We start from the raw sequence: 20,852 nt of genomic DNA on the forward strand, positions 1-20,852 counted from the left end.
AATTCTGGAATACTCAGTATAGCAATTAGGATACTAACAATTACCCATTCAAATTCCATTACTTTAGATACCGAAGAGATTTATTCCGCAGTCCTCCAGTAATTCTGTCTGTGACAGCCTTTGTGAAGCTCACTCAAGAATCAATGCTAGGAAGGCCTGAACTGATTAAAATTGAAGAGAAAAAATAAAAATTCAAATCTAAATGTGGAGTAATGTATGGATAACTCAAAATTCTAGCTTTGATCTTTAAATGTCAAATGCATTAGAAAATCGGAATATCTAGAGCATCCCTGCTATGTTTTAAATATGTAAAAAGATGAATAGTATGCGGGACCAATATCAATAGCGTGCTCTTAGTTGGTAAGGCTTTGTGATTGTGGGCTGTTTTATTTATTAACACCTGACATTTATACCTAGTTTTAAAAAAATAACCAGCTATGTGAAAATATATCCATGTATCTAATGGCGGTAGCAGTTACAAAGCTATCTTACAAGTAATATTTGAGGACTTAAAACATGTTCGAAACCCATGTATGTCTTTATTAACTGTTGGTTGCCTCATTCTGAGATCGCCCTTACCTTGTCAGGATAGCGGTAATGAGAATAGCACAAAGGTTTCTCTGATGTGGGTTTGGGATGACAACAGTATTCACACGTGGCAAAGGCAGATGTGAACATAACTTACCCAATCCTGTCCTCAAGAGGCTTAGTATTCTGAACTCCCATTCTGCAATCTATATAGCATTAAATATCTGCATAGATTTCAACAGGAATATGGATTTCAGTTAAATAGAATGACATGCAGATATAAGGGTGAATGCTGGCAGATGTAGATTCTCCATTAATATTTTGAATAGTGTTGTTGTGCACTGTAAATGATATTAAACATGAGTAAGATGCATTTAATACATTTATTGACTTTAAAGTGTAATAATAAAGTATTAATGCAAATATTCTAGGCAGCTTAACAAAAAAAGTCAAACATACTATCTCTATATAAATAGAGAAGAAAAATAATGAAGTTCAGCTGCTAAGCACTCCAAACAAATAAAATAACCACTCATGGTACAAATTTATTACTCAGAATTATAATTCAAGTACACACTAACAAGGATGTGAATGGCACTACAGCCTTTTATACTCAAAAGGATTAAAATATTTACATTGCCATCAACATACCTTAATTTTATTTAGACAATACACTGACGAGAGCGTCTTGAAGCTTACTATTAGCATTTATATAAATCAGTCAATACTATTATTCACTGATCATTTTGGAAAGGAAAATGTTTGGGGTATTAATATGAAGTGACTTAGCCTTGGTAGGGATGGCAGAAGTATATGCTCTCCGTAAATGGAGTTTTATTCAGGTAAAAATGAGGAAGGTGAAAATTGCTAGAGAACAAATATGTCTCTGGTGTGGAAAGAATAGGAAATAGTTTTCTGAGTTATGACAGGTATAAAAGAGGTAATGGGATATGTGAGTGAGGATGAAGAAAAAGGAGTAGAGGTAATGCAGGAGTTTCAAGACAAAAATCAAAAATGCAAACATCAATGGTTTGAAACTTAAGAAAGCACATCCTGAATGTCATATCAAAGTAAGAAAGGGAGGTAGCAGTGACATGTAGCAAATATGTTCACTGGGAGACATCAGAGGGCAAAAGAGACAATAGTGTGGGGAAGGGCATTAAGTATTAGTTAAGCTACTATTTTCTCCATATAGAATGGAAAGGGAGCTGATTTAAAAACTTCTGCATAATCTTCTATTGATGTCTTTTGAAACCAGTAATCATCCTGCATTTGGATTTTAAGTTCAGGATAATGTAGAAAACCATGTATATACATAGTGCAATTTTAATGTCCCATGCTAGAGTACGTCAGTTGGAAAAGGTAAATGCTAGAATCCTTACTAAATTGTAATTTAACCTTGGCATTACTAACTGTTAGGAGCCTTAAAGGTCTAACTGAGAGTTAGAAGTATTCCTGTGAGAGTTTATGTTGCCATATATTCTTATATTTTGCATGCCCTAGCTACTACCTGTTTCTGTCCAGAAGCCAGGCATATGTTTTGGGTAGTGGAAGAAAAATTGGACAGCTGAAAATTAAAATTGAAGAGGAAATAATACCCTTTGTAATCATAATAATGCTGTGAGTTACAATGAGAACTTGAAAATTACTTGGCAAGAGTTTCTCAGCTTTACAGCTTCTGTTTTTGGCTGAAAACAATGTTTTGGAAGGTTGAATTATGACTGTGGTATACACGATGATGGATATATCTTTTCAGATTACCCTCACAATTTCCAGATTACCCATGGACTAGCTGTTCCTGCACTTTCTTTCCAAGACTATAATTTTTACATCTTTCTCCTGTGTAGTCATCTACTTGGAGGATGTTTCAATGATCTATTACATTCCTGATGCAGTGTTTTCAGTAACAGTTTGAAAACAGCGCACTTGAATCTTTTAAATCCAATCAGATGTTGAAGTGTAAAGCTTTTAAATTAAGTTACAGGTAGGAGCTCCCTAACTGCTACTACTGTCAACGTGAGTGCTCAGGGAAGTGTTTCAGGTGGCCGTAACCAAATTACTTATCTTTGGAAAATGTTAGTTCCCTCTCTAATGGTGCAAAAGGTATTTAAATGACTTAAGTTTTCCAGTTTTTTCCCCTTTAGACTTTTGCAGAGTATGAGAAGATTCAGTGCCCCAAACCCGCTAGTCTAATTCTTGCTTCAAACAAAGAATGGGAAAGAAGAGTACTGAAACTCTGAGGCCAGGCACTGCAAACTCAGGGCATGTGTTCAGGTTTATGTGTATAAGTAATAAAGCATTCACATACTCCTATTTAAGCAGAAAACCAATTAACACCTCTTTCCAAAACTTGAAGATTTCTAACTACTCAGTTAAAAAAAAATAAAAATCTAAATCACCGGAAACAGTATTAGGTGTGAAAAAGCAACACAAATGTTCTAATAGGAGCCTTCAGCTTGTAAATCATTTCTAACAGCAGGAAATAAGGAAGATCTGGATCGAGATAAGAACTATTGCTGAAACTAAATAAAAAGAATGTATGCATTTCCATTAAAACAAATCATAATTGAGATGATCGTGGAGGTCTTTTCCAACCTTAATGATTTCATGATTCTATAAAATCTCAGTCTACATGATCCAGGGATTTCATTTTTTTTTTCCTAAATAGATCTTAAGCCACGTTCTATATACAAAGCACGCAGAAGAAAGTAACTGAAAATCTACAAGGTGACACTCGGACGTTTCAGACCAAGTTCTGTGAGAAAAGGGGTCCCCCGCGAGGCTGCGCTTCGCTGGCACCGCGGTGCTGTTGACACAGGGTTACTGTAGTTCCCTCTTTGGATGCTGCTCAGCTCCTCCAGCACTCAAAGCGAGGTTTGCATCCAAAGAACTGAGCTCCTATTCACATATCTGGAACAGCAGCATTGTTATTTTGCTGCCTTCATGGTTTTCCTGCTGCCAAGCCGGCAGAAAGCTACAGAACTGAATCAGAATTACATTTGGCTTCCTCGGTAATCCTGACAGAGTAGGCCCTGTCCCTTAAGCCGCACTTGAAGTATCGCTCGTTTGTGTTCATGAAAAGGAGCAGGGAAAGATAGCCATCCGTAAAAGAGAAAGCGCATTGTGTTCTGTACAAGCTTCGGGTGTGGGGAATTCATTCTAAGTTCTCCGCAATTTATGCACACTGTTTTCAAAGGTGCCTGCACAATTTTTGGACAAATACTTGGAAGTGTTTGAATTACTGTAAAATTCTCCGCGCTAAATAGATAAAACATCTAAAAATAGCTAATGTGTAGCAGATGTAGTGCTCCATGTAACCAGTATTTTTATAAATAGTTATGTAAGAGTACAGCTGTAAAAATTGCCAGCTTGTGGAGTTGTGTTAAAAACGCTGGAGAATAAAAAGATTTTTTCATATATTTATACCACATATCTTCATAGATGCCTTTCTGCTTGGTAAATTCATTATGAGCTTTTGAAGGGTAGTTTTATCCTTCCCAGAATTTTCTGAGTTTCGATAACCTTTCTGAGGCCAATTCACTGCAGAATTCTTATTCAAGGGGAACACATTGCCATTTATTTTCCTGCCATTTATTTTCCTGCATTTTTGCAGCTGTTTTAAAGAAATAATGGGGAAGGCTTCCACACGGAAAAATTTTTGAAATGTAAGTGTTCAGCAGCTTCCTATGGAAAGCTTTTTCTTTTTTTTTTCCCACCCCTGAATCTGTGCAGCAAACCGTTGTCTGCCATATTGACATACTGCCCATATTTCATTTCCTAATACATACTGATATTTCAGAAAGGTCCAGAAAGGACAAAAAGGTGAAAGAGGGAACCTGCTTAAGAGTGACCAGCAACTTTTCCTAACTTAATTTTAAGTTAGAGAATGAAAAATATTGCACCCAGACAAAACTTCAAATTAAATTGGTCAGAGGCAGAATGTTTGCTCAGACTACAATTTGATAAAACCAACACCAAAAACTAGGGGCTTGACACAAGTACTCACAAAATCACTTTTTGCTCAGAGAATAGCTCATATAATCTAATGTAGCTAAAATTTAAGGCATCTAAGTATAACCTAGTCATCATGAACTCCGAAAGGCATTTCCTTCCATCCTGAAATAGGTGTCTGAAATAGGCAAGATCAATCTTTATAGATATCTATTTTCTTAGATTGCCTAACAGCCTACAAACACTGTCTTAGATTTGACACTTGATTTGAAACTTCAGATTACATCCGATTAACCATATTTCCAAATGACTGAATAATTCTCAAAGATGGAAGTTCCAGTAAATTTCCAAGGTAGGAAACCTCTATTTGTTTTTTGTTTTACACACATATGGGGGTGTGTGATAAGATTAATGCAATCTGTTTTTTTCTCCTTTTGGCACTGGGATTTATGGCTTAGGGAGATCCTAGCAGCTGCTGTCTTAAGTACACCAGAGGGCAGCAGGGAAGATGCCAGGTGCTACCAAGCTTCCAAATGGGTACTAGTCTGTCTGGACAAAATCTCGGCCTGAGGACAAAGTGTGGTACCAGCACAATGCAGACTGAAAGAATTAAGAACTTCTAAATACATGCAATAGATAAAGAACCATATTACTTGCACCTCTGAAAAAAAATACTTCCACTAGAACTTTGTCAATGACCTGTCATACCTAATTTACGATGGCAAGTGATTTTACAGGATTGTAAGTCATCCTTTGCAATAGTCCTAAGGTCTCTCGAGGCCATTTCGCATGTTGGGTTTGTTGGCAGGTGATCTTGTCAAGTTTCAATATGTTGAGTTTTATATCCAGAGGGTTAAAGGCTACTACTACCTGTAAAATATGGGTAAATTATGTGTGAATTTAATGTAAGAGGTGAAAGATAACGCTGCCTTGGATTTCATATTTTCGCTTCCATACTCAAGTTTGAGATTCATGTAATGACAATCAGCAGTAGAATTATACATTATTGTAATAAAATCTTCATACAATATATCATCTTTGTTATCTGCATATACCTTAATCCACCTTCAAAACCTGGTGCCACAGTTACCATGATTTCAGCTTCAGAAACTGTAAAAAATTATAAAAATACTGAAACCAACTTAACTGTATACAGTAAAGTCACAGTGTTGAATTTGGATTTTTTCCAGACATGCAGGTAAAAGGAATCTTTATGAATGTGAGTCTTGCTGGAGACCTGTAGAACCATCATTTATATTTCTAAGTAACTTTTGTTTCAAATGCTGCTTTCTTCAAAAGCTTGCAGTACTTCTAGCTTTGGGGGAACTACTGCTGATCCAGAAGGAATTGTTTGCCAGAAGGGACTGTTTTTCATTATTGAGATTTTGTTGACCACTTCAAAAACAAAAACAACACCACCCAAAGAGTGCTTCTGTGAGATCAGATCTTCCTTTATAAAAACCTTCATGACCCTTCTTAATAGTTAGATATCCATTAAGCCTATTATTTAGTGTAGTTTCTACTGTTTTGTCTAACACCAGTATCAGGCTTACAGACTAGCAAGTCCCTTGATTTTCCCAGAACTCTTGCCTTAAAATGGGCTGACATACGTGGTTATTCAGCTAACTACACATGGTACACGCTATTTCATCCTTGAGATCTCTTAGAACTCAGGGGGTAAATACCATTTAAGCCTTGTGTTTTTCTACTGCCAGTTTGTCGATTTGTTCTGTAATCTCTTCTACAGTCACTTTCGCTTTAGGTGGATTCTCTGATGAATCCCCTTGCATCAAGGTACTGGGGTGGGAATCTCCCCATTTTTTTCAAAAGCAACGCCAAGAAGTCATTTAGCTCCTCTGCAATTGCGTGTCCTTTCTAAGTGTTCCCTTTATACCCTCATCATTAAGAGGACCTGCAGGCTCTCTGCCAGGCTTTCTGATCTTGATTTGTTTGAAAAAAAAAAAAAAGACTTATTATTACCTCTCAATCTCTTTTACTAGTTATTTCTCAAACTTATTTTTTTGGTCTGCCTTATCTGCCAGAGTTATTTTCTTCATTTAAACTCAACTTCAGCTTTTTTGAAATGCCTTCCTGCTTCTAATAACCTCCTTTACCCTGCTAGTTAGCCAAGCTTTTCAGTTCTTTTGTGTCTTTTCAGCCCATTCTGAAGAGTTGGTGTGCATTGGCACTATGCTTCCTGTGCAGTTACTTTATGAAAACTCCATGCTGTCAGTAAGGATTCAATTCTCCCGGTTGCTCCTTTCAGCTTCTTTTTGACAAGCTTTCTCTTTTTTAAACATTGTCTCTTTCTGAAATTAAATGCAACCACAGAATTTTTAGCCTTGTCCTGCATCTGCATTAATAATAATACTGTGTCGGAGTACATTAAGGTAGAAATATTGACACTTAATGTTGTTAACAATAGCAGTGTATTTTAACTCTTGCAGAAACACCATTCAGTAGTAGCAATATAGCTAATTATGCAACTGAGACATGTTAGTCCCATCTTGCACAGAGCATTTCCATAACTGCAGTCTTTCTTTCATGTGTCAGGTGGAATAACATGCTATTGTGTCTCTTGGTTTAATTTTTTTCCATTATAACCTCATGTCCCTGATTATTACTGGCTGATTGATTGATAGATTGATTAACAGTCAATTTGAGATTTTTCCAGTGGACCAGATGAGATGCGATGAGATGAGGAAACAGTCTTGACAAGGTGACTGTTACCCTCCTGTCTTTTTCTTTCTGAGATTGATTACATCTCTACTGCACAAACCATGCTTTCTAAGTCCTCTGATCCCCCTTTTCCACTTCTGATTATAGTTTTCAATTTAGTTTTAGCTTAACAGCCTGTCAGCCAAATTCATTGTCATGTTCTCGGGGCTTAAAGCACTTTCAGCTTTTGGCTCTGGTTATCTACCGAAATGGTCAGCAAACAACTGACTTGAATAGAATTCCACTACCATCCAAATTCATCAACTAACAGATAGGTGATTGAAAAACTTAAGCACCCTTTCAGTCACCTGAATACCGGTGTTCACAAGCATTACAACGAATTACAGTTCAACGCTAAAGAGACAGACAGGAAATTCCCCTAAAAAAAATAGTGTTTTCAATAATCCGTTTTTCATAGGATTTCAGAAAACGAGGGGTAAAGGTCTCTTGTATATTAACTGTAGCACCATGTGACTGGTATTCTTTATCAGTTGCTGAGCAACGGTCATACTCTGAATTTTTAAACTCATTAGCAAGCTGAACAGGCTGGCATTTGGCAGATGTTATTTGATTTTGTTTGGAGGGAAGTCAATGGGGGAGACAGGAGAGACATTGAGCTCATTGTGTTATCTCACTTCTTTTATTAAATTCTCATGATATTTTAAATACATCTAAGGAAACTGAAAGGAACTGCTTAATTTTCAGGTTATTCACAGAACTTTTATATGATTTATGTACTAATACAAAGAAAGCACAGGAGTCAAATTTGGTTAGCTTCAAATACATTTTAATCTGTACCTAACATTTTCCTGAAGTGTTACAGTCATTAGTAATGGCTGAAGTAGCTTTATTTGCGTCTTGCAATCATGCAAGCAATTCTTAAATACCTCTGCCAATGTACCGCATCCTTGACCAGAAATACATTTGTTTGTATTCCAGCTGTAACCCTTTTAATACAAGAAATGTCAATTGTTATATGTCTTTCTGTACTATGGGATAGTGATGTGGTGTGACCATGCACAAAGATCTCAGTTCACTTGTAATTTAAGACAGCGATGGCCAAACCTCAGAAGTCCTGGCAACATGTCTAAGTAAGTTCGAACCCCTACAATTTAGAACTAATGATTTATAAACCCACAAGGAACCTGACTACAATGTAAATGTAAGGCAAGTCAGATACTGACAGAGAAGTAATGCTTGCTCAAGAGCAGAAATCTCCAACTGAAATACCAAGATGCCACTGTTCTGTTTTGTTGATTCATTAATTCATAATGTGGGTTTTAGTGTGGCTATTTTTCTGACCTTCTGAAGCTGACTTACAAATCAGAGATAAGTTTGGCCCTGTGGCGTATTAGACATTCCTTCCAGTTTTGTGTCATCTGTAAGTGTGCCGAGGGTACACTCTGCCCCGTCATCCTAGTCATTAACAAAGCTGTTGAACAGGACTGGACCCAGTGTTCATGATGCGGGTGTACCAACTGGGCCTGGCTGTTCAGCCAGTGTTCAATCCACCTCACTGCTCATCCAGCCCAGACATCATAGGAATGGCTAAGCACATGCTAGGAATAATTTTATGAATGGGGCTGATTTAGAGACATTGACTTGTTAGCACAGATTCAGATGCAGAATTCTTTGAGCTAACCTGACAAGCGTTATTCCAAGAACTTAATTGTTTCCTTTGTTTTCATTGTTATCTGAATTCTGAGATCCAAGGCTGACTGAACAACCTTGGGATTATTACAGCTCAGCTCTGCTCCAGAGAGGGGATGTGCCCAGAAGCAAGTGTGGATGGGTATGGTTCTGATGCGGGTGGGATAGCTGAACAGCTTGGATTTTATCAAGTGACAAGAGACCCAGCTTGCCTTTCCTATAACTTAGGACACAAGTTTTATTGATTGAGTTGCAGACGAGGAGATGCACACAGTTTCCTGAATCCGGTTCGGTGGTAGAAGAGACAGAGATAAGCCTGGAGTCAGCTCTGAGCTGGAAACAATGGTTGTCAGCACTGCAGCCGGGTAACAAGAGATGAAAACTAATCCCTTGTCATGGCAGTTTGGAGTGGGGTGCTTTCGAGAATAGAACCGTATCTCTCAGTACTTAGCTGGATGGGTATAGTAGGATGGATAGCAGATTTTATTTCAAGATTTCTGTTCTATGGCATCTTAGGAAAATCCATTGCTGTTCATACATATTAAAACAGGAACATTTTGTGCAAAGTGCATATTATGCAAATATGCATAAACATGCTATCAGCATGCTACTGACTGAAAGCTCTGAAAATCAAACATAGCTGTTTTATTGCTATTGAATGATTTAGATGACTCGAAAGCCCTGGAAAAAGAAGGAAGCATCAGAAAAGGCCCATGCTTTCTTTGAAAGATACTTTTAGGAATGTCATTTTGTTTACTTTTTGGAGAAAGAAGAAACCTGCAATTTGGATGAAAAAGTCACGGGAACTTGTTATCAATTCCCAAGTGTGTGAAGCCAATTAAAAAGAAATTCTCTTTCTACTCAAGAGATCTAGTGGCAAAAGTTATTTGGGTAGTCTCAGCTTCATCTTGATTTATTTTTTTTCACAGCTTATAAGAAACACTGCAAATGTGATATGATTGGCAGCTTCTGCATAGGAGAGGCCAAGGACTGGAATAACAAGATAGTTTGCAGGTCAAGATAAAAAGGTGAATCAGTAGAGTTGGAGTGAGAAACTTGCACAGCCTGGGTACTCTGTTTAGCTCAGTCAGTGCTGTTAGTCTTGTACTTTAATGAACACTAAATTTACTGAGAAAAGATAGAAAAGAAATAATAGAGGAAAGGCTGGTTGGATCATTTCAGGCACTGGAAATGTGAGAAAGAACCTTTCACCTCAACTTTTATTTCACATTAAAGCAGACCCTTTTAAAAGAAGATATACGGAGTTTAGTTGAAATGAATCTAGCCAAGGTCAGAAATTCTTATAGATCTTAATATCTATTGACTTTTCAGTGATCTCTGGAGAAGACTGAAGTCTTGGTCCCAGTTTAAAATGGACAGGTGCAAAACCTCTATAGCATTCAATATTTTTAGCAAACTAAGGTAAAAGTACAGGAAATAAATGTAAATATATCACAGAATCACAGAATGGTTTCGGTTGGAAGGGACCTTAAAGATCACCTAGTTCCAACCCCCCTGCCATGGGCAGGGACACCTCCCACCAGACCAGGTTGCTCAAAACCCCATCCAGCCTGGCCTTAAACACCTCCAGGCATGGGGCATCCACAGCTTCTCTGGGCAACCTGTTCCAGTGCCTCACCACCCTCTGAGTAAATAACTTCCACCTTATATCTAATCTAAACCTACCCTCTTTTAGTTTAAAGCCATTACTCCTTGTCCTATCATTACACCCCCTGACAAAGAGTCCCTCCCCAACTTTTCTGTAGGCTCCCTTTAGGTACTGGAGGTCGCCATAAGGTCTCCCCAGAGCCTTCTCTTCTCCAGGCTGAACAACCCCAACTCCCTCAGCCTGTCTTCGTAGGAGAGGTGCTCCAGTCCTTTGATCATCCTAGTGGCTCTGCTCTGGCCTCTTTCCAACAGGTCCATGTCCTTCTTGTGCTGGGGGCCCCAGAACTGAACGCACTACTTTTAACTGGGGTCTCACAAGAGCAGAGCAGAGGGGAAGAATCACGTCCCTCACCCTGCTGGCCACGTTTATGTTGATGCAGCCCAGGATACGGTTGGTTTTCTGGGCTGCAAGTGCACATTGCTGGCTCATGTTGAGCTGCTTGTCAACCAGCACCTGCAGGTCCTTCTCCTCAGGGCTGCTCTCAATCCATACATACATCTCAATCCATCAGTCTGTATGTACAGACTGGGCGACGAGGCACTGGAGAGCAGCCCTGCAGAAGACAGATCTGGGGGTTGTGGTTGATAGCAAGCTGAATATGAGCCAGCAGTGTGCCCTGGCAGCCAGGAGGGACAACCATACCCTGGGGTGCATCAAGCACGGCATTGCTAATTGGTCGAGGGAAGTGATTGTCCCGCTCTACTCTGCGCTGGTGCGGCCTCACCTCGAGTACTGTGTGCAGTTCTGGGCACCACAGTACAAGAAGGACATGAAACTGTTGGAGAGTGTCCAGAAAATGGCTTCGAAGATGGTGAAGGGCCTAGAGGGGAAGATGTATGAGGAGCAGCTGAGGTCACTTGGGTTGTTAAGCCTGGAAAAGAAGAGGCTGAGGGGAGACCTCATCATGGCCTACACCTTCCTCACGACGGGGAGTGAAGGGGCAGGTGCCAATCTATTCTCTTTAGTGGCAAGCAATAGGACCCATGGGAATGGTGTCAAGCTGTGACAGCAGGTTCAGACTGGGTATCAGGAAGAGGTTCTTCACTGAGAGGGTTGTCGCGCACTGGAACAGGCTCCCTAGGGAAGTTGTCACAACACCAAGCCTGTCAGAGTTCAAGAAGCGTTTGGACTGTGCTGTCATTCATACGGTCTGAATTATTGGGTAGACCTGTGTGGTGCCAGGAGTTGGATTCGATGATCCTTATGGGTCCCTTCCAACTCAGGATATTTTATGATTCTATGATTCTGTGATTCATTCTCCACCCAGCTTGTATTTGTGCTTGGGATTGCCCCAGCCCAGATGCAGGATCTTGCACTCGGCCTTGTTCAACCTATGAGGTTCGCCCAGGCCCACCTCTCATAAATCAGATAATGGTTCTAACGTAGGGCTGAGTTTAGACTTTTTATTTCATTGTGGTGTTGTCGCTTCATTACTAAGACCAGTTAATATAAAGGTTGATATTTTCCATTGCTTTCCATCTGATTTTTCTTAAAAATTTTATTCTTCCATTAATCATATTTACTTCCCAGAGAAGTACAAATAAAACCCACAGTTCAGATTAAAGTCTATATTCATTTCCTCAGGGCAGATTTATTAAGAAGTAGAAAACAAGATGTTCAAAATAATTTAAAACAGGAATATTCTGCAGCAGGGAAGGAGAAAGAAATATCATTTCCTTTCTCCTGTGTTCTGAACACTTTCTCCTCATCCATCGCTACTTTTCATTATCAGCTATTAACTTTCTTTTGTGGCATCTTTGGTTCAAAAAAACAACAGGCATATTCTGAGACAGTCCTTACAAAATGTGTCTGCTTATTATTATATAATTATATTATATTGTTATTTTTGTGTTAGCATTATGCTGGATGTTAAAAGGTGTAAATTAAGACAAAATGCTCATTTATTAATAATCTTACTTTCTAAATATTGTCCATAAATATTTTAATATATGTTGAGTAACAGCGTAAATAAGTGTTACATAGATTGCTGTGCTAAGTTAATGAAATAGAAAAAGATTTTAATATATCTGTTTACTGCAAGAGGCTAACTGCAATCTCAAGGTTCATTTTTAATACTTCACTATTTCAATAATGAATATAGATGAAGTTAGAAATCCGTTTTTAATAAAGTAGTTATCCTGCTTGACCATACATAGCTTTAAACTTCAAGATTTTTAATCAATTTGTGCATGTCTGTGTTAGTGAAATGAACTTTGAGACTTCCAAAAAAGATTTGGTGCTAATGCAATGTAAATAGAACAAAACATGAGCTAAGCAAACAACAACAAAACCAAATATAATAATAATAAACAAAACAAAAAATTGGAATGCTAGTTGGAAATAAGTCTCTACAATAAAAAGACATACTGTGAAGATAAGGTTAATATGTAACAGGTAATATAGCATAGCATTAACACAAGATAAAAGTAGTTCATTTCTGCATTAATTTAACAATATAAGCAGTAGTATTTGGAAGACTTTGAAGTCATTTGGATTACACAGTTTTTGAGAGAATAGATTTGAAATAGTCAAGTGGCGGAGTAATATTCACATTCCCCATAGCATTTGCAGTACTACAGTTTATCTATACTGTCTGTCTTGCAAAAGAAATATTAAACTTTTGTAAGATCAGCCACAGAACGTATTAGTCTGCCATAGGGGTATTTCAGTGATCATGATTTCCTTGTGTTCATGGGGTGTAATTCCTTAAAAGTTGTATTGTAATTAAAAATAATAAAAAATAATAGTGATTAGAAACAATATAAGAAAAATATTGTAATGCCAGGATTTATTTAAAAAATTAATAAATAAGGCGCTATCAGAACTTCAAGGAACACACATATGTGTGCATGTGTGTAAATACTGCTCAACCATTCTCAGTGTGTACATACCTGACGAGTCACCTTTCAAGATTAGCTCAATTTCCTTAGGAGATTAGCTACCTTTCAGTATCTAACAAGTAGTTAGATCAGTGATGATCTTTAATTTTTGTCTATTTGGAGGACTCATGAGGGTGGGTATACAAATGTACTTTGTTGAATTTATTCCTTCAAATTAACTGTTATCACTTACATGTTGTAATGAAGAAGCAGAGATTAATGGTCGTTAGGAAGGAAGTCCTGATTCATGGCTTAGTGAACAGATGAGTGCTGTCCACACTGATCACAGCACCTGGATACCAGCCTGATGTGACACCCTTCTGTTTTACTTATTGGAGCATTCTGAACATTGCTTTCTACCACAGTTCCCTAGGTACCACTGGCTTCCCTTACTTATGTGCTCAAATCACTCTCTCTTTGTGAATACTTATGTTTAGTTATATCAGCATGCAGTAACTAGTGGGCTTATTTTACCACTGAAGTACTGATTATATCCAGGTATATTTTCATGATGAATTTTGAAGTTTTTACTATTTCCTCCCTGAAAATGTAGTGAAAGTTTATTGTCTGAATCCGTTTTTAATATGGAAAGACTACTGTATTTATGGTCGAACCAGAGAAAGCATAATTAATATTGCTGTAAGTTCTTAAAGCCTTTTCTATTTCTTATAAATTATGTTATCCTCTATAAACAATATGAGTAAATTCTAGTGGTATTAGATGCTGTCAATATGAAAGATTTAAGTCACCTCGATGGCGCATTTCTTCTGACTGGTTAACTGATATACAGTGAAATGCTCACAGTCTCTTATTAATTATATTTATGTGCCCTCCTTATAATGTATGAGGGTTCTTGTTTGAAGAGGACTAAACTCTGGAGGTCAATTTAGCATAATTTAATGACCAGAATCAAATAAACTATTAAGGTCCTCTGGATTTTGCTGCAGTTTTTCACTTCATGCTTATATAGCTACGTTCTTATTTCATTTACACTGACATAAAACAACCTAATAACACCAAGATACTTTGACTTGGTAACTTTTTGCAGATTTGTTTTTTTGTGATGCAGACAGGACTGCTATAGGACAGGACCATTAATGAAACATTTCCCATCTGCTTCTTTGGTTAGAAAGGGGTGGTACAATCTGAGTTTGTGAGAACTGTTATCAGCTGAATTGTGCACCTGTACTTGAAAAAATTCTGTGATTCTGTGAATTGTGTACCTGTACTAAACTGCGAGTTCATTTCATTTCTTTCAGCTTGCTGGAGCAGTTTCTTTAGCAGGCTTGGTAGAAATTCAGATTAATGAGAACGGGTGAGAGCAGAATCTGATGTATTCACTTCAGAAAAAGAGCACACATGAATTCGCATCACATGTTCAGTTCTGCTGTTTATTTACTGTTCTAAAAATACCTAATACTGTAGATACCTCACTATAAATGCAACATTCTGTCTGCAAAGAACATGGATTACTTTTCAAATGTAATTTAATTACAGCTCCCGAAAAAACATTTCAAAAAATTTTCACAGTTGGAAATTATTTAGTCAGAGTAAACTATTAAGATGTGCCAGGGAAGCGACAGCAGTAAGATGTCTCTTGCAGGCAGGCAGCCCCACCAGCCCACACCCGTCAACTCCTCTTGCTCATTTTTGTTAGAAACCTTTCATCTGCAGTCCAGGTTGTGTCCTACTGAGAAGACACTGCTTACTCACAAAGGCCTCAGGGCCCTTATTTCCTTGGTGTACACAATAGCTGTATGACATTATGACAAGAGCTTTTTCCCAAGGAGTTATGTTGAGATAAGGCGCGAGTATGTCCAGCTCATCCAGACGCATAAATTTTACCTTAGACTGCAGATGTCTCCTCAGGTCAGATCTGGACAACTCTGGAGTGTATTGAGAATCTCTAGATACTAGCAAGAGTGTGCATGTTTGCTGTCGTCACTTCCATAGGTAACTTATTAGGTTCAGGCAAGTTTAGAGAACTTGGTTAGCAGCAGGCAGGCCTACTCTCAAGAAACTGTACAGGCCTGGGATCTGTGGAAGATTACGGAGGAGTTTCTGGTTTATCCTGCCTCAGGCTAAGCCACCTGGGGAGACAGAATGGCTTTTCTAGTCCTTTTCCTTACCAAGATCTTGGGATGGAAGTCCATGGAAAGAAAGCAGGGTTGATTACTTGCTGGCGTAACAGGATGTACAGATAAGCTAAAGAATGATTCTGTAAGGGCTTGTGGTTTGGGGGATGTTAAGCAATATAGGATAGGCATTTTGCTATGGAGGATTCAAGATGAAGTGCAGCATAGACGTGACCTGTCCACTCCAAAAAAACTGAAGACTTCAACAGTAGTCTGTGAGCCAGGACATAATACTTACAGAGAAACTGGGGGTAGTGCAAGTTGTTGACTTTCTCTTGAGTAAGCCTGCATGAGATAGTGGTTTTGCTGTCAAGCAGCCAAATTGAAGCCTTGCTCCGCTCTTTCAATGAGACAAAATTAATTTCTGTGAGAGAATCAGTACATGGCCTGCATACCATATGGGCCCTAGCTAGCATCTCCACGCCCTGGCAGTTCACTGTGCCACACTGTAAGTCACTTGACACAATCGGTGTGACAACTCATCCCTAAACACTTCCTAGTGCAGGAGAAATACTGCATGAAACTTTAATAGGCATATTTCGCCTTTTTCACTTTTATTTTTAAATATAGAAAGTAAAGGTGAAAACCTTGGAATACCAGTCTTTTAAGTTCTTCATAAGGATTTTCATTCTTCTGTTAATGAGGCAATTCTGGTTCTACCCACCCATATAAAGGGCAAGTGTGTGCAAAATGGTATGATATAGATGAAGAACAGACAATGTTCTAGTCATGAATTTATCATTCTTAGAATAAGGTTGTCATTCTTTTTCTTTCTCACAGACGGTGAAAACGTATGCAAATTCCACTAGAATAGTATGATGAATTAGAATATTTTTGAACTGGTCTTATGCTTCCATTATTTGAATCTCAAAGAACTGAAATATTTAAATGGGAAACTCAAGTAAGCAGATGACATTTGAATATTTTCTCCATAACTGAGGGGTCTAAAAATATTTCTAAGGACACCTGTATGAAAAATATTACAGATTCATAAAATTAATTTTGTGATGTGGCTAATTGCAGTTGGACACAAAGCACGTAGTTTCAAGAGGACTTATGAATAATTATGTAGATGCAGACAGTACAAAGACCTCTGTTAACCCCTATTAAATAACCTGTAAAGGCAATATAAAGAATAGAAATATGAAGTCTATTGAAAATCCCATACCTCTCTTTAGTGAGGTGCATAAGGCTGATTGTTGCGCTTAGGAGGCCCATAGTAGAAAAAGAAATCAGATATTTTAAAAATATATTAGTTAGGCTACTTCTTTTTCTTCTATACTGTGTTAAGATTAAATGCTGCTTTGTTTTGTAAAAGGTGTTTTATATGCTTGTGAGCATTTCAGAGTGGACCAGGAATGCACTTCCGAGGTGACTCTTCCTGCTGTGCACACAAACACAGAGTTTTCCTTCATCCGGCAGAGCAGTCCTAAAGCATGCAAACTGTTTTCAGATTCTAACACTCTTCAACTGTTTTTAAGTAGCTGGCCCACCAAACATGACAAGAGCTAGCCTGGAGGAAGTCTCTGCACAAAAGCCTATACTGGTGATATTTGTAATGTCAATCTTTTCTCAGGTCTGTGGAGACTTTTTCCCAGGAGATGCGCCACAGTGGTGCTCCCTGCCCTTTGCCCCACCACTGCACAGACAGACCTTCCATATATAACAGCAGACTTAGCTGATTTTTTGTCCTGTAAAGTAGTTACATTAAAGTAATTCTTTAAATACACATTAATACAAAATGTATGTTACTGATTTTCTTTCATAAGCCCATATTGTTTACACCATCTTTTTTTTTTTTCAGTAAAAAATAAAGGAGTGCGTTAATACTGCAATAATACTTCAGCTGGTGTAGCTTTCAATAAATCAATGTTAAAGCTGCATATTTTATTACTTATTCCACTTTAATTAAACACGTGTAAATTTCTAATGGGTCTGCCTTTAAACATCTGTTGGCTGGCTTTTTTAAATGTCATCTTCTATTTAAATTGTTATTGCATTAATGTGTGATAGTGTTTAAGCTGTACTTTGGCAGCAACAACCAAATGGATGGACAAGTCTATTGTGGGCTGATTGTCTTCCATTCAAACCTGTTTTTATCTTAATTTCTGTGAAGTTTACAGTGTTTTAACTATAATCAGAATTAGCCCTGAAGTTAAAATGCTAGTTTCATTGGTTATCTTCTAAAATTATCATTTTAAATGACACTCTATGGAAGTTTCTCTTACTTTTCTTTCCTAAACTCTTCATTATACGCTGTATATTTATTATGTCTCCAATGCCATTGATGCAGTGATTAAATTCTCCTTGTAATCACAGAATGAAGTATAACTTCAAAGTAAAGGCTAAACAAATCTGTCTGAAGATCAGATTTGGAATCAGGTATCTTTCTATTTGCTATAAACTGGAGTTGTGTGAAGACATTTATGTGTTTGCATGAACACATGTATGCATTTTTAAAAATGCAAAAGCTCAAGATAAGATGGGAAAAAGGTAGTACAGGAAGTATGAGAATGCTCTTAAAAGGCACAGGTTGTGTTCTTTACCTACTCGAGCGTTGTGCTTCAAATGGTGATGCATTTAGAGTGAAACTGAGAAATGGTATGGATTTTTGCCTTCACAAATACAGGGAGAAATGAAAAAACAAATACAATAATGAAGCGTCAAGAGTCATGTGATGTGGTGCATGGCTAGAATCATAAACCATAATTATTTTAAAAATTGGTGAAATGCATCCAGTTCCAAGTCAACTGCAGAATGACCTGTTCTGGTCAGGGACTTGATAACTAATGGAAGAAATGAATGTTAGATTAAAAAAAAAATCTAAGAGCAAAGGGAACAGAATGGCTATTGTTCATGCTTCTTATAAGTTGTACCAAACATCACCCAACTTTTATTTTGTTGTTAAAACTGTTTCATTTAACAGTCATATCTTCCATTCATATCATAGAGAAATACATGTTAACCTTTCAAAAAACGTTTTTCAAAACACTTCAAACTCTTTGATATACTGATATTTTTTAAAAAGTATTAATCATACTGCCTAATAAATATGAGCTGTGATACAAATGAGTGAACATTCAGTGCGGGATACAAGCCAACCTAGAAAGGAAAATGAGATGCTCGGAAAGAATCCATTTATTCAGTCTCTCAGAGATTCAGATTTGTAACACATAAGACAGATGAATTTTCATATATATGCATATGTTTTGTACTGCATAGCTCAATTCTGGAGCCTGTTGGGATATCTAAGACACAGAAAAATGAAATTCACAGTTCAGTGATGCCCTCAGAATACCTTTTCTGCCTAAAAAAAGAGGGTATTGCTTATGACTTGATTGACTGTGCAGGACATGAATTTTAAATAGATTTTCTCTTTTCCCAGTCATCAATTTAGCAAGCAGCATAGGACTTTTTTTCTCTTGGAAAACAAGTTCAGAGAGATTCTCCTGGTTTGCATCAGTGACAATATATATTTCATGACCTTTCATGTTTCAGATTGAGTTAAAAATATTACTGACTTCTTTCTCTTACTTTTGTGGTCATTTGCTATGAGTCAGTGCCTAGAGCAGATCAAAAGGCCTGTGTGGTACTTGACAGTCTGTGGCACGTACAATGAAGAAGTACCAAATGACTGCATATATCAAGACACTGCAACTAGTTCCTATATGAAAATCTATATGAAACTGAGCCAAGTATGCTGTTTGATATAATTGGCTCAGTACAACCTATTCTTGTAAAAGCATTCTTTCTGATGATAAGAGCTGAGTCCCAGTGGGTGATTATTTCCTCTGTGATTAGAATATATTTTGATTCCCATTATAGATATAGTGCTCCAGATCTTATGGCTGGATTGTGAGTCAAATGATATCTAGTATTTCTCGTAAAGCCTTCACTCCATGCATCAAATAGATCTGTTAGAATCTTACTAGTTCTTGATTTTTAAAAGAGAAGAGTGCCATTCCTCATATATGCTGAAAGAAAAAAATGCTCAGGTGCTAAAAAATAAGGTAACAAATACCACATTAAATTAAATAAATAAAAATACTCAATTTATTGGTTCATTTTGGAAATATTTTTGATGGTATGGAGCTGGAATATTAAGTAAGCTTTTTGATGTTTGACTCTTTTTCCTTACATCTCCAGAAAGTTTAAAGTAAAAATAGTGGATGTAACATCAGCTACCTTCAGGAAAAAAAAATCTTGATGCTTAGCTAACTTAATAATCTGTTAATGTTTACTTTCCACTTTCAAACAAATAGAACATATAATAAAATTTGTTACTAAAGCAATTAATTTTTTTCTGATTACGTAAACTTAATGGATCATAATCTAGATTTGAATGTTAATCAATATTACTCATCCTTGAGTAACATCAAAATTATATCAAGTACCTTTACATGAAACATGAAACAGTTAAGAACTTAAATCTACACTATTTCTCAGTACTACTCTTGTAAAGGATGTACAAAGTATTTAATAAATTTACAGGTAGCACTAGAAAGCTCTTACGTTTAGAAATACGATAAGTATATTAAATCACAGAACATATTGTCAAAACTGTTACTTAAGTGTAAATAACACAAAAGATGTCTCCATGAAAAAGTCCCTTCATCTGTCATTTCACATTAGTATGACAGCTTGCTTATGAGTGGGTTCAGCAGCAGATTTTAAACATTGTTTATATTGGAATTATTTCATCAGAAGACGATCACCCCAAATGCCACCTAACTATTATTATATACCTCCACAAATTACGTATATTTCTGTAGTACAGAAAAGTTTGTGTAGTTGCGTTTTTTAGTAGCTGAAGTGGCACTTGCAGTGTAACTGCAACAGGCAAATGGTGCTCTCCTGAAACATCTGTAAAGTAAATGTTTGTGCTCCAGGAAAAGGTTAAACAGCTTCAGATTTCAAAATTCACTCGTTCAGATATAGTTCTACTCTCTAAGGCATGCAGTAGTGAATACACTGACCATAGCGAACACTTGCAGTGTTTCCTAGTCCCATTTTTTCTTTTTAAGTAAAAATCTAATGTATTATTTAAATATACGAATAGAAGACATGAAATTACAGGAATTTCCAAGTAGATGAGTAATTTCTGGTCTTTCGGAAATTTTAGGTCATTCTGAATCAGGGGATGGATGAAGCAGAGGTTGAGGCAGAATTTAAGTAAGCAAGGGTCTTATTTTTCCCTTGCAACTAGGCATTTGTCATCAACAGCCTGCATCTGGAATGGAGATTTACAGATAAAACTGCTCCCCTTTGGTTGTCCACTTTCTTTAGCCCTCTTTAAAGTCAAGCATGTACACTGTCATAGCC

The 20,852-nt window shown here is 37.3% G+C and overlaps 1 protein-coding gene across 11 annotated transcripts in view; it reads left to right on the top strand.

Annotated features, from left to right (window-relative positions):
• Positions 1 to 20,852, top strand: part of CSMD1 (CUB and Sushi multiple domains 1) — a 1,150,108-nt gene that overhangs the window by 462,118 nt on the left and 667,138 nt on the right. The window lies entirely within an intron of this gene.

The sequence above is a fragment of the Anser brachyrhynchus genome (genome assembly GCF_964034855.1).
Source record: "Anser brachyrhynchus genome assembly, chromosome: 3".
Lineage (NCBI taxonomy): Eukaryota > Metazoa > Chordata > Aves > Anseriformes > Anatidae > Anser > Anser brachyrhynchus.